Here is a 13,154-nt window from a genome sequence, read left to right as displayed (position 1 = left end):
GGAAGTGAAAAATTGCAAACAACACTGTGAAAAATTTTGAAGGATGGATGACCAAGATGTTTGTGCCACCCGGCAAGAGAGGTTCGTTCATGCACATTTGCAACCTTTGGAGAAACTGCCAGTGTTTCCGGGAAGATGTAGACACTATTTTCACATGCACCTCTTAGCAGGGTCACTCTTGTGCTCTTGTCCTTCACAATAAAATGAGAAGGGTGAAATTCTATAAGCACATTATTTTGTGATGTAAAATGATGCACAAATATGAGATTTTTAGAAAGTCTTGGAACACAAAGTGTATCGTTGAGAATAAAAGCCTTCTGTGGTGATTTTAGTGTAAAGGATCCTATGTGTGAGACAACCAAACCTGAACCATCACTAAATATGATTTCATTAGTACCATCATACTCAGAATGGATGGATAAATTATTGAGATCTCCGGTGATATTATGGGACGCAGCGGAATCCATGAACCATTTATTTTCTGTGACATGAGAGGCTGAAGTACAATTGGCAGTCAATGCATTAGAGTTTAGTTGAGGACAAAACTTGGTCGTATGAACAATCTGATCATATAATTGGCATTTGGGCTGATATCTCTTCTGATTTGAGTTGGGCCGACCCATGTATTTTGTATTCGGCCGGTTGTCTTTATTTTGGCCCTGATTTCGCGAGAAACCATAGGGCTTGTCGTGATGCTTCTGTGAAGGATTTCCAGAAGTTTGCTGACACCACAAGATGTTGAGTGGCTGACTCTAGCCGCCGGAGGTAACTTTCACGGCCAACCAGAAGGTCATGAAGCTCTTTGAAGGTCAGGGATTTCTCCCTTGCACGGATTTGAGCGACTATTTCCCTGAAATCAGAACCCAAAACGTTAAGAATGAAAAGGGTGAGATCATCGTCAGAGATGGGATGGTCGATTAGAACTATCTCATCAGCCAGTGCCTTTACGACATGAAGATACTCTGGAATCGATCGATTACCCTTTTGAATCAAGGTAATTTCTTCCTTGAGTTGCATTGCCCTCATTCGGGGTCTGCTAGCATACATGTGATTTAATTTTTTCCATGCCTCGCATGACGTTTTAGCAGTAGCAATGAGAGGAGTGATCGTGGTAGTTGTGGAGGCAAGGAGGGCAGAGAGAATTAATTTGTCTTGCCTAACCCAGTGGGTTATTTGTAAAGTAGATGATGGAGTGCCATTAGATTCAGGACATACGTAGGTCCCATTGACATAATCTAAAAGATTATACCCAATTAGAAGAGCTTCAAATTGGGCACGCCACTGGGGAAAGGTGGAGGAAGTTAATTTCTCATTGATTTGGGTTGTAATGTTGAGAGCAAGCAGTGGGATTTCGGTGGGAGAAAAAGGTTGATTGGTTGGAGAGGAAGACATGTCGGAAGAAGGGATCGTAATCTCGTTTGAGTTTTGGTCGTCTGATACAATGTAGAGAATTACAGAAGATAATGCAATGGAAATTTTCCTCTATTGTATTGATGTTCTTTGAACATTATTTATACAGATCACATACCAAAAATAAGAAGTTACAACAATCTAAGTATATAAAGAATGGAGAGATTTACCACGGCTAGCAAGAATCAAGCTGTATCATTTATTTACATTAATGATAAAAGTCAGTAGCACTAATCTTGGTAAGAATACTCGCATGATCTTGGGCTAAGAATATGGGTGATTTGCTTTTACAGGATCTGCCTTGATATAAAGATTCCAGGATAATCGTCCAAGAAAAAGTACCAATCTAGTCAGATCAACAGCCGGCAATGAGGATGATTCCTTCTTATTTTCATTTCGATTCCAAATAAAAAATATCTTTTTTGTTTGCGTAATACTGCACCATAAAAATAATAAAATCTCGTCTTCTTCCTTCTGTCATTCAGTTCACCCCAGACTATTTTTGCCGGCAAAAACAATAAACTAAAACATTAAAAAAACTAAACGGGATGCTAAAAGATTCATATATTTAAGGTTGAACCTTAAATTTAACTTGATTATGCTTCTTATCTTTATGTTTTCTTAAACAAATTTGCACAGATATTCTATATTAATCCATTCATTACTAATGTTCTGGGTGTGAAGATGATGTGTTCTTTCATTTCTTTAAGACTGAATCATTGAATACAGATATTGCTTTTAGTACATAGTTTGAAGGACAACTAGGAACGATGTCTATGAACTAAAACATACTTTTCCAACCTGTTTGTTAAAACTCAGATAAAAACAAAGAGAAGAATTTCTCCATTTCATGTTTTTTCAATGCCAAGCCAACCTCAACTCCCCTGCTACCGTCTCTGCTCTCAGCCAATGATACAGCTTCGTTCTTGTCAATGGAAACAACGTCCACCTTCACTGGCTTTCCCCATCCGAAATCTGAACCATATACTCCAAATCCCGGCGACCCTGCAACACTAATAGCCTGAAAAGGATTTGTTTTTAATCTCTCATAACATTCGAGAAGAAACGACAATTTCTTTTCCATTCCTTCAAGAACGCCATTCTCCTTCAATTGTTTAACCAGGATACTGAGCTTTTGAACACAGAAAGCAAAGCCGTTTTCATCTAAGAAATCTCCTGCTTTGGCGAAACCTGATGAAATTGTGTTACAGTTTCCGAAGTAGTTTTCCGGGACAGGAGGGTCTAATCGTGGCCTGCAATCGATTGTGAATCCGAAAGCAACATCTCTATCACCATTTCCTCTTCTAGATCTCACTATGCAAGTCGTTATATAAGCATATGTAAGTACAAAAGTTGATAAATGAAGGTCTTCTTTCCCTGTATCTGGTAACTTTGACAGTACCCTTTCTCTTAATGTCTTCAGATCTTCTCGAGTAATCTCAATCGTGGCTCGAACTAGACTTGCAGCTTCTCCTTTGTCCGGAAAAATATTGAGGCTTTTCTTAGCAGTATCTGAATCTGAACCCATACTGTCAAACCAGTTCTTCAAATATATCATGTCGAGTCCACCAGGATCTTTTAAAACACTCCTGTCCAAACAGGGGTTAGCTCGGGTGGCAAAGCTGAGTTTTCTGGATTACCTTGCTTGCATATGTAAGCCCATGATTTGATGAACATGGTCGTGGATTTCCCGTCAAGAACAGCATGGTGAGCTGCGATTCCAACGCAAAACCCCGTGTTAGGGAAAAAGGTTATTTGCAAAGCAATAGTTGATGCCGAATCATCCGATGTTATCAGCTCAGGTGTCAAAGGGTGTAACTCAACAGCTTCGTAGACTCCGTTGCTTGAAAGAAGGTTAAAGTCAGCATGGGATTCAGCAACCGTTAGTGGAACTCCGTCGCCCGGAGTATAGGAAATGATGGGTTTGGGGCCGTTTGATGGCCACTTGAGATTGCCGGCCAGGGGGAGGTAATGGAAGAGAGCGAGGGAAAGAGATTGCTTGAGTTTGGGGAGGATTTCTGAGTTGAAACTAGCGAGGCTTAAGGTGTTGAGTCGGTAAAAGAACAGACGCTCAACAGGAGGAAACTTGAACCAGAATACGTCGGAGAAAGTGAGTGGAAGAGAATTCAGCTGATGCTTTTGGTGAGTTAGAGGGAGGGCTAACTCGGCTGAACTCATGTATTTTCATTACGTCTGATGGGCAACGCAATGGCTGGACACTTCTTTGCCATAGATAAACTATATATCAAGGAATGCCGGTCAAAGAGGAAGTAGTCGTTTAGTTTTATACGCAATCAAATTTTGGTTAGAATATTTTTAAAATATAAAAATGGCGGAACAAAGCTTTGGAAACGTCGAATCATTCGTCAAAAAATGGATGCCATCTCCTTTTCATGACTAGACTATCTCATTTCTTTCATGTAAATATATGTATGCATGTAAATATTTCATGAAGATATTTTTTTATATGAAAGGAACAAAGGATTATAAGTTATGAATGCATCAACGACGCCCTCTTCTTATACTTCATCAATTACAAGCAAAGGAGGGGCAAGGAACTAGAACTCGTTTATAGGGTTTTCACGTTTTATTTTATTTAAAGTGCCTTGATATTCTTCTTCTTTCCATTCAGTTAAAATTGCACCTTTCAATGTGGGTTATATTTGTAATAATGCAAAGACATAAATATATTTTTTGAATTTAAAATTTTAAATTAATTAAAATTCAAATGCTAAAAAAAGTGGAAGAAGTTAGATTTTTGGAGATTTTTTTATTGATTTTTCTCTTGGTAATTTTACCTAAATGCACTCATTTTTTATCTACAAAAGGAGGTCCTCTCTCGACTTTCAATTCACTCACTTCATCCTCCTCTTTTCTTCTATATTTTCTCTCTTCACAAAGCATAGTGAAGTTTTTCTTTTTCCGGCGGTCTTTGATATTTTTTCGGTAAGATTTACTACGGATAAAATATTTTCCTTTCTTTTAGAAAAGATCAATAATATTCAGAGTTGCATTTCCTTATTTCAGATGTACGAAATTAGGAAAATTATGTTAACCTTGGGGGACAACATCCATTTTTAAGGATTACACTAGTTCGAACGAAATTTCTTCTAAGACAGTGATTACACGACACAATAAAGTTATTAGTCCTTACGTATTTATCTTTTTTATTTTTCCATTCATTCATAATCTTTGATTTTGCAGTGACCTATTTTCCCAACAATTTAGAAGCAATTTTACTTACTATAAACACATGCTTTCACAAACAAGTTCATCCTTAATCTATCCAAACTTGAACCACTGCATGAAACCAACTACCATCGCTGGTCACAAAGAATGATGATTTTCTTTGAGCAATTAGAAGTTGATTATGTCTTATGTGATGCCTCCACAATCGATGAAAATGAAGAAGTTATTGTTGTTCCCCAGGATGATGCAGTCAAAGCCAAACACGAGAAGGATAACAAACCAGTAAGAGGTCATATGCTTAGTCACATGCATGACTAACAACCTCTTTAACTTGTTTGTTAAAGATAAATCTGCCAAGTCCATCTGAGACACTCTACAAAAGAAATACAGAGTGAATGATGACGTAGTCTTCCTATGGTGTAAATCATAACAGGTTCAAGAATTCTCTCAACCCGAATAACAAAAAGTAACTCTCAACCAAGGAAGGTAACTAACTTAAAAAAAACGGGAATCAAACATAAGTCAAACAATCTAATGAGTTGCTACGTTTGTGGAAAGCCAAGACACAAAGCATACCAATGCTTTCGCCGCTTTGATCGTCACAAGTATCATAATCAAAATGAAATAAACCCCAAGAAGCGAAATATGTTCTTGGAAAAGCTTATTTGCCACATGAAAATTGAAGAAGCAAATTGTCTTAAAGATAAAGATTTTGTTTAAATAAATGAATTATCTTTTAAGGCTAATCTCATGAAATATGTGTTGAAGCAAAGCATGTTAGACCTCTCTTTATATCTGTTACTTCTAGAAAAACTAAACCTTTAGAATTAGTTCAAGCAAATTTAACAAACTTTAGAAATACAGAGAGTAGAGGTGGAAAAAGATATTATATTTTTTGTTGATAATTACTCTAGATTTTCTAAAGTTTATCTCTTGAGGTCTAAAGATGAAGTATAAAGTTTTTTTAGTGTATAAAGCAGAAGAAGAAAACCAAATTGATAAAGGAATAAAAAGAATTAGATCTGATAGGAGAGCATAATATAGCTAATTTTCTTAAAGAAACTTGTGAAAAAGAAGACATTATTCATGAGTTTTCTGCCCCTTAAACTCAACAACAAAAAGGAAATAGCTGAAAGAAAGAATAGATCTTTAAAAGAAAAGATGAATGATTTTTTCTTAGCTCTGATTTATCTGATAATATGTGGGGGTTGTACTTTCTGCTAATCATATTCTTAATAGAGTATCTCATTAAATGTTAGATTGTACCCCATATGAGTTGTGAAAAGGTCATACTCCTAATTTAGATTATCTAAAAGTGTGGGGTGCCTAGAAAAAGTAGGTTTGCCTATTTTTAAAAGGAACACAATTGGATCTAAAACTATTGATGACGTGTTTATTGGTTCTGTTTTAAATAGTGTTGCTTACATATTTATTCTCTTGACTAATTATTTAATTATGAAGCTAGAGATGCAATATTCTTTGAAAATGTTTTTCCTATTAAAAAGCATAGAATCATGACTTGAAATTAGATGAGAATATTTCTTCTTATAGGAAAACTCCTAGACATTATCAAAATGGTGATGAACCTAGGAGGAGTAAAAGACAAAAAGTAGCAACTAGTTTTGAACCTGACTTTCTTTCTTCTTTCATAATTATATTAATGATTTAGACTCAATTAGTGATTCTATAACAAATGCATTTTAATAGATGAAGATACATAAACATATGATAAAGTTATTAGTTCAATTGATGCTAGTTTTGGAGAGATGGTATTACAGATGAATTAGAATCCATTTTATCTAATCATACTTGGGAGTTAGTTGACTTTCCTAAAGGTTGTAAACCTATAAGTAACAAATGGATCTTTAGAAAGAAGACTAGACCAGATGGATCTATACAAAGATATAAGGCAAAACAAATCGTAAAAGGCTTTTCTCAAAAGTTTGGGATTGACTTATTTGATACATATTCTCCTGCTACTAAAATCTCTAATATTCATGTTTTATTTGCTTTATTTTCCATTCACAACTTGTTGATACATCATATGGATGTGAATATAACCTTTTTGAATGGTGATTTGGATGAGGAGATTTACATGGAGCAACCTCCTGGATTTGTGGTAGCTGGGTAGGAAAATAAAGTTTGCAGACTCATAAAATCTTTATATGGTCTCAAACAAGGTCCAAAACAATGGTATGAAAAATTAATAAAACTATTCTCAATTATGGTTTTATAGTTAATGGTGCAGATGTGTGTACTCTAAAATGTTTGGATTTGACTGTGTTATCATAAATCTTTATGTAGATGACTTATTGATTTTTAGTACACATCTAAAAGCCATTAAAGAGACAAAATATTTTTTATCTACTAAGTTTGAAATAACCGATTTGAGAGAAGTTGATGTCATTTTAGGGGTAAAAGTGACTAAATCAGATAAGGGATACTCATTAAACCAGTCTCATTACATAGAGAAAATTTTGAAAAAGTTTAACAATTTTGATGTAATCCCTGTAAGTACCCCTTATGATCCTAGCTTTTAGCTAAAAAAATAAATAAAATGGTGTCTTACAATATGAATATGCAAAGATTATTGGAAATCTAATGTTCTTAATGAACTATACTTGACATGATATTGCCTATGTTGTTAGTAGGTTAAGTAGATATATTCACAATCCTAGTGGTGAGCATTGGAATGCTCTTTATCCTTTATTTAGATGCCTTAAAGGTACAATAAATTATGAACTTAAATTCGTTAGATACTATGCAATTCTTGAAGGATATTGTTATACAATTGGGTAACTGACAATGATGAAGTAAGTTCCACTATTAGGTATGTTTTTACTTTATATAGAGCAATTATTTCCTGAAAGTCTGCAAAGTAAACGTTTATTGCTCGTTGCACCATGAAATCAAAGTTCATTGCTCTTGATTTAGTTGGGCAAAAGGCCAAGTGGCTTAGGAATCTATTTGTAGAGATTATTTTATGGGGGAGACCTACACCTCCACTGTCATTATTATGTGATTCGCAAGTTGCAATATGCGTTGCTAATACTCAATATGACAATGGTAAGAAGTGACACATCAGGATAAGACAAAAATATGTGAGACATCTTATAAAGAATGAAGTACTCGTTTTAGATTACGTGAAATATAAAAAGAACCTTCTTGATCCCTTAACTAAAGTGTTATGTAGAAAAATGGTTCTTGATTCATCGAGGGGGATGAGACTTAAGCCAATTGGATGAGGTAATTCATATCATACACTCTTACCCATTCCTATGACGTATCGTGTAAACCAATCTGTAAGGTTGATTTTATACTCTTAATGAATCCATAGCCTAGGATTTGGGTAGTCATAGTGACAAACTTGATAGATACATTAATCTGTAGGGTTGAGTTTTATACTCTTAATGAATTCATAGCCTAAGTTTGTGGGTAATCCTAGTGAGACATACTTGATGAATTCACCAAATTTATAAATGAAAGGTTGAGTTTAGTAAAAGCTCTTAATGATTTTATAGCCCTAATTCGGGTGGTCTATATTAATATAAACTTGATGAAATCACCTACGTATGTGTGAAGGAGTAGCCACCTTATATGAAAGACTTTGGGTCATCTTTCTAGAGCACTTAAGAGCATCCCGATATATCATTTGGCAAAATATTTGAACAATCGTGAAATTTAAGTAGATATGAGGTTAGTTGTGTTATGAGTTAACCCTAATCTTTACAAGTTCAAGATTCATTAACTTGTTCAAGATAAGAATTATTCATTCCACTAAGTATTAGTGCAAATCTAACATATACTAGTGCTTAAGCGACTTATTTCGTTATTGCTCTTATCTTTTAATTTTTTTATGGATTTTTACTTCTTTGCATTAGTGGGGGATTGTTAGTTATTTTTAAAATAATACAAAGAAATAAATATATGAATTTTAAATTAATTAAAATTTAAATGTTGAAAAAGTGGTAGAAGTTGAGATTTTTGGAGAATTTTTTGATGATTTTTCTCTTGGTAATTTTACCTATGTGCCCTCATTTTTAGCTATAAAAGTAGGCCCTCTCTTCACTTTCAACTCACTCACTTCATCCTCATCCTCCTTTCTTCTACATTTTCTCTCTTCACAAAGCATAGTGAAGTTTTATTTTTCCGATGGCCTTTGATATTTTTTCGGTAGGATTTAATCGGGATAAAATATTTTCCTTTGTTATAGAAAAGAGCAACACTATTCAGAGTTCCACTTCCTTATTTCGGATTTGTGAAATTTAGAAAATTGAGTTAACATTGGGGGGCAACGTCCATTTTTAGGTATTACACCATTCTGAACGAAATTGCTTCTAAGATAGTGACTACACGGTACAATAAATTTATTTAGTCCTTATTTATTTTTTCAATCAGTGCTAATCTCTTATTTTGTAGTAAGCTATTTTTCCAACGTCAATCTTCTCATAAGAGTATAGAAATCATATCCACAAGGTCATGTCTTTGTAGTGAGTTGGAACGTATACAAATTATTTCCACTACTTTAACATACAAATGTTTAATCTTGAAACATAATAGGTTTATTCTGTGGATCATCTATAATTCAACTAGAATGATTGAACAACTCCTCAAGCTCTTGAAAAATATAAAGATCCAATTTCCACTTACATTATTGTAACAAGGTGTAAATTTAATAAATTATAGTATACTATTGTATAAGTAAAATTAAAGGGAGTCATCAATTATTAGTGAAATAAAAAAAATTATGTAAATATATCTATGTTAAGTTTTCTCTTATGAAAATTGACGATACACAAAACCAAGATATCGAGGACCTACGAAGACATTCAACCAACGAGAAATTATGAACTACACACGAAGAAAGTATGCAAACTCAATGAAGACTCTCCGGATCCGATCAACTCTAAACCGGGTGGTATGGAAATTGACAATCATGAAACCCAAAACAATAGGGTTAGAAATCAACAAGCCGAGAAACTTCCGCCTACTCTTTATTACAAAGAAACATTAATGGGACAAGTAGCAAATCCTCCTGATAAGTGTTTTAATTTGCATAAGTTTTGTTGATAATTATTATTTTTATCTATTTTGTGCTACTGCTTTTGTCTATTTTGATTCGTTTTTGTGCATGAGCTTATTTTCTAAAAAAAACACTAAAAGGGTTGATTCTACAGTTTTTTATTTTCTAGAATCATGATTGAACACATGGGCATGACCTAGGCATGACGCGGTCTGATGTGGTAGTTTCCAGATGATTCAGTTAGCAGCAGGAGTAGTTTGTAGAAGGTTCAGTCAGCGTTATCTAGAAGGAAGACATGCAAAAATAATTTAGGAATTAAGTTTGAATTTGAAACAAATACTTTAGATTTATCTTGTTATTATTTGGAATTTATCGTTTGGTTATTTTAGGATTATCTTTAGGATAATTTATTTTGTTTTAAATTTACTTTTATCTTTAGGAAGATTATCCTTTATAATTTTCTAGGTTATAAATACCCCTTAAGGTAAAACTAGAGAATGTACTTCTTTCTTTGGTTTTTATAAATTCTCGGGTTTTTATTAAAGGTATTTTCTTTTATCTTTCTTTGATTTCCCTTTACTTTCTTTTAAAACAAATGATAAGTATGATTCAGATCATGCTTAGATAAACTTGTAATAGCCAAAGGCTTAAGCGATTACTCAATTCCGTTTGTGAGAATTGAAAAACACATAATATCTTCGGAAAACGTTCTTGATTTATTGAAATCATAATTTGGTAATCGACCTTTTCTTTAAAATCTTTACACTTTCATTTCAAAAAGTCGACATTGGTTTGTATGTTGTTTGGATTTACAATTTGGGAGGAAGAATCGGTTGGTCGTAATTCAACTTCCTAGGAACAAATTTAGCAGCGATCCACTAAGCTGAATTGAGATTAAATTCAATTCTTGTTGAGACACCATAATCCTACCATGAGCTTTTCCTTAAAGAGACATTGTACTAATTGTGATAGTCGTGGTTAGTTCAAGTAAGAACTAAATTTAAGAGATAGACTTGAAATTATTGGTTTACCAAAGAGAAAAGTAAGTTACAAGGGTTGTGCCTTATAGATTGTAATCGGCATTTATCCGAAGTAAAATCTATTTCGATGATTAATGAGGATTAAAGCAAAATGAAGCCTAAGACTACTTTTAACCATTTAATTTTCTTTAAAATTTTCTTTATTTTACTTTCTTTCAATTCTTGAATTTTTCCTTTTCAATTTTAAACACTTTCATTTTCTTTATTTTTCTTTTCAAGATCAAAGCAAATCAATATCAGAAGCTCCAAAGTCCCTAAGGATCGACCCTTATTCTCTTTAATATGCTTTATTTCATTTTATTTATTTATTTTTTAGAATAAAGAATTCTTTTAATAATTATGACGCTTGTTAAATTGACATTGTTGTCGGGGACTTCGATAAAGTTACTGATATAATTTTGTTTTGATTTATGACCAAGAAGAACCCAAGAGAACTAATGTATGGAACTCCTGCCATTGATTGTGGTTCTAGTAATAGAGCAAGTACGTACAAGAAGATAAGATCAAATGGAAGGCTTGGTAGTTGTTGTAAGGCTCAAATGGTGGGTTGTTTGTGATGAATATAAGAAAAGAATGGATGCGAAAGTGTTTGGGGCATGATGATGATGGGCTTATGGATGAAAATCGAAGGGCTAAAAGGTATCTTGAACAACTAAGTAAGAAACTGGGATATATGAAAGCCTAACACCAAACCTTATGAGTTGAACAAGAGGTGGTAGTAAATGACTTTGACAACTTTGGTATATTATACCAAAACAACCAAGAGTATCAATGGAAGAAGAGGTTGATGCTACAAGAACCAAAGGAACTTGATAAGTTGATAAAAGTTCAACATAACTTAAAAAAAGAGGAAAACCTCACAATTATATTTGATATATAAAGAGAGATGTCTTACAATAGCCAAGGCATTGGCTTTATATAGGAAATGAAATGAGGTGGCCGAATGAACAAGTGATGGTTCGACCATGCTTGTGTCCTTATGTAAATACATGATTTAATAGCAAATGAATATATCCCTTGGTGCTTGTGTTGCTTTGGCTAACCCTTCACTAGATAAAGACTTTTCTTGGTCGAATAATAGGTATTGGTTCTTCCTTGGAGGGAAATTGAATGGTGCACAAAGAGCCTTGGCCGAATATGTCGGTATTGCTTCATTTAGGTACCCAAACATGTGGTGTAGGAGCCTTGCCAAATAGTGGTGTCTATTGTATGCTTGTCGCCTTCATTTCAATTCAAAAGGAAGTCACATACTTGTTTAATAAAGGCACACGAGTCCTTGATTAATTGTGTTCTTCCATGCCTTGTAGTATGCATCCTCAGCCATAACATCTACAAAGGTAATGAAAACATAAGAATCAGTTGTGAAACATAGGTAAATGAATTCTATGCATATGATCACCTAAGTATGAGCTAATAATGACTTCAAATGCATAAGATGTGCTAGAATACATTATATAAGAATAACATGAGCTAAGATATGATGCATAATCATAAAATAAACTAAATAAATATGTGAAATATATGTTTAATTCTAACTAAAGTATAATAATCTCTAAATTTCAATATATAAATCATAATAGTCATAAATTCAACTAAGTATGTGATAAGATGAATTATATTAGGCATAAATCTCGTATTGAAGCATTCTATCAACATGATTAATAGGTTAAGAATTGGATACAAAGCATAATATAAATTCATGTTATGTGAATGATAATAACTAAAGAAATGTGAGAAGAAGATGAGGAAAACTCTCTGGTTCTTGATGAATTCCACATTGGTAGATAAGAAGATGAAAATTAGAAGGTGAAAAAGTAGGATCACATCAAGAACTAGTAGGTTGTGAAACATAGATCGAAGCATTAGCTCTTAGAATACACGGATAAATGCTTCGAAAAAATAGAAAATAGTGACAAAAAGAAGAATAACAACACCTAGTCCGAGTACCTGATGCAATTTTTGATGTCGATACACATTTCACATATAAATAACCAGTTTTGATAACTTATTAAACAATAAACACGGAGTATCTAATGATCAGATTAAACTTCATGTTTTCCCTTTTTCCTTAGCTGATTTGGCTAAGGATTAACTATTTTACTTACTGTAACACCCTGAATCTCGGGTAAAAGTTCCAGGCTAACCCCAGAGAAAATTTTATAGCCCTATTTAGCATGTGAGAAGCCTTAACCCAAGTATGAAGTGATTTGGTCTTAAATTGAGCCCATTATGGTTAAAAATGGGTATTTTTTTATTTGGGGTTAAACTAAGAATGACCAAAACAAAAATTTACTTCATTGTTTTCAAAACCTGAAAATCTTTAATGGGAATGAAGTCACCCATGTAGAAAATACCTCTTTTTCTTCGCTCTTCTTTGACTTCTTCCTACTCTTCTCATTCTTCATTTTTTCTATTAAGTGGAAGCTAGAAAATGAGAAATTTTTATAGTTCATTCATCTTAGTTCGAATTGGTGAAGGTAGGTTATGAAATC

The 13,154-nt window shown here is 33.6% G+C and overlaps 1 pseudogene; it reads right to left on the bottom strand.

Annotated features, from left to right (window-relative positions):
- Positions 1-2,203: 2,203 nt before the first annotated feature.
- On the bottom strand, positions 2,204-3,598 carry LOC120175900 (annotated as a pseudogene).
- Between the last annotated feature and the right edge of the window lie 9,556 nt (positions 3,599-13,154).

Source organism: Hibiscus syriacus, unplaced genomic scaffold, assembly GCF_006381635.1.
Source record: "Hibiscus syriacus cultivar Baekdansim isolate YM2019G1 unplaced genomic scaffold, ASM638163v2 tig00112217_pilon, whole genome shotgun sequence".
Lineage (NCBI taxonomy): Eukaryota > Viridiplantae > Streptophyta > Magnoliopsida > Malvales > Malvaceae > Hibiscus > Hibiscus syriacus.
The sequence above is the reverse complement of the archived record's forward strand: the minus strand, read 5'-3'. Positions and strand labels throughout refer to the sequence as shown.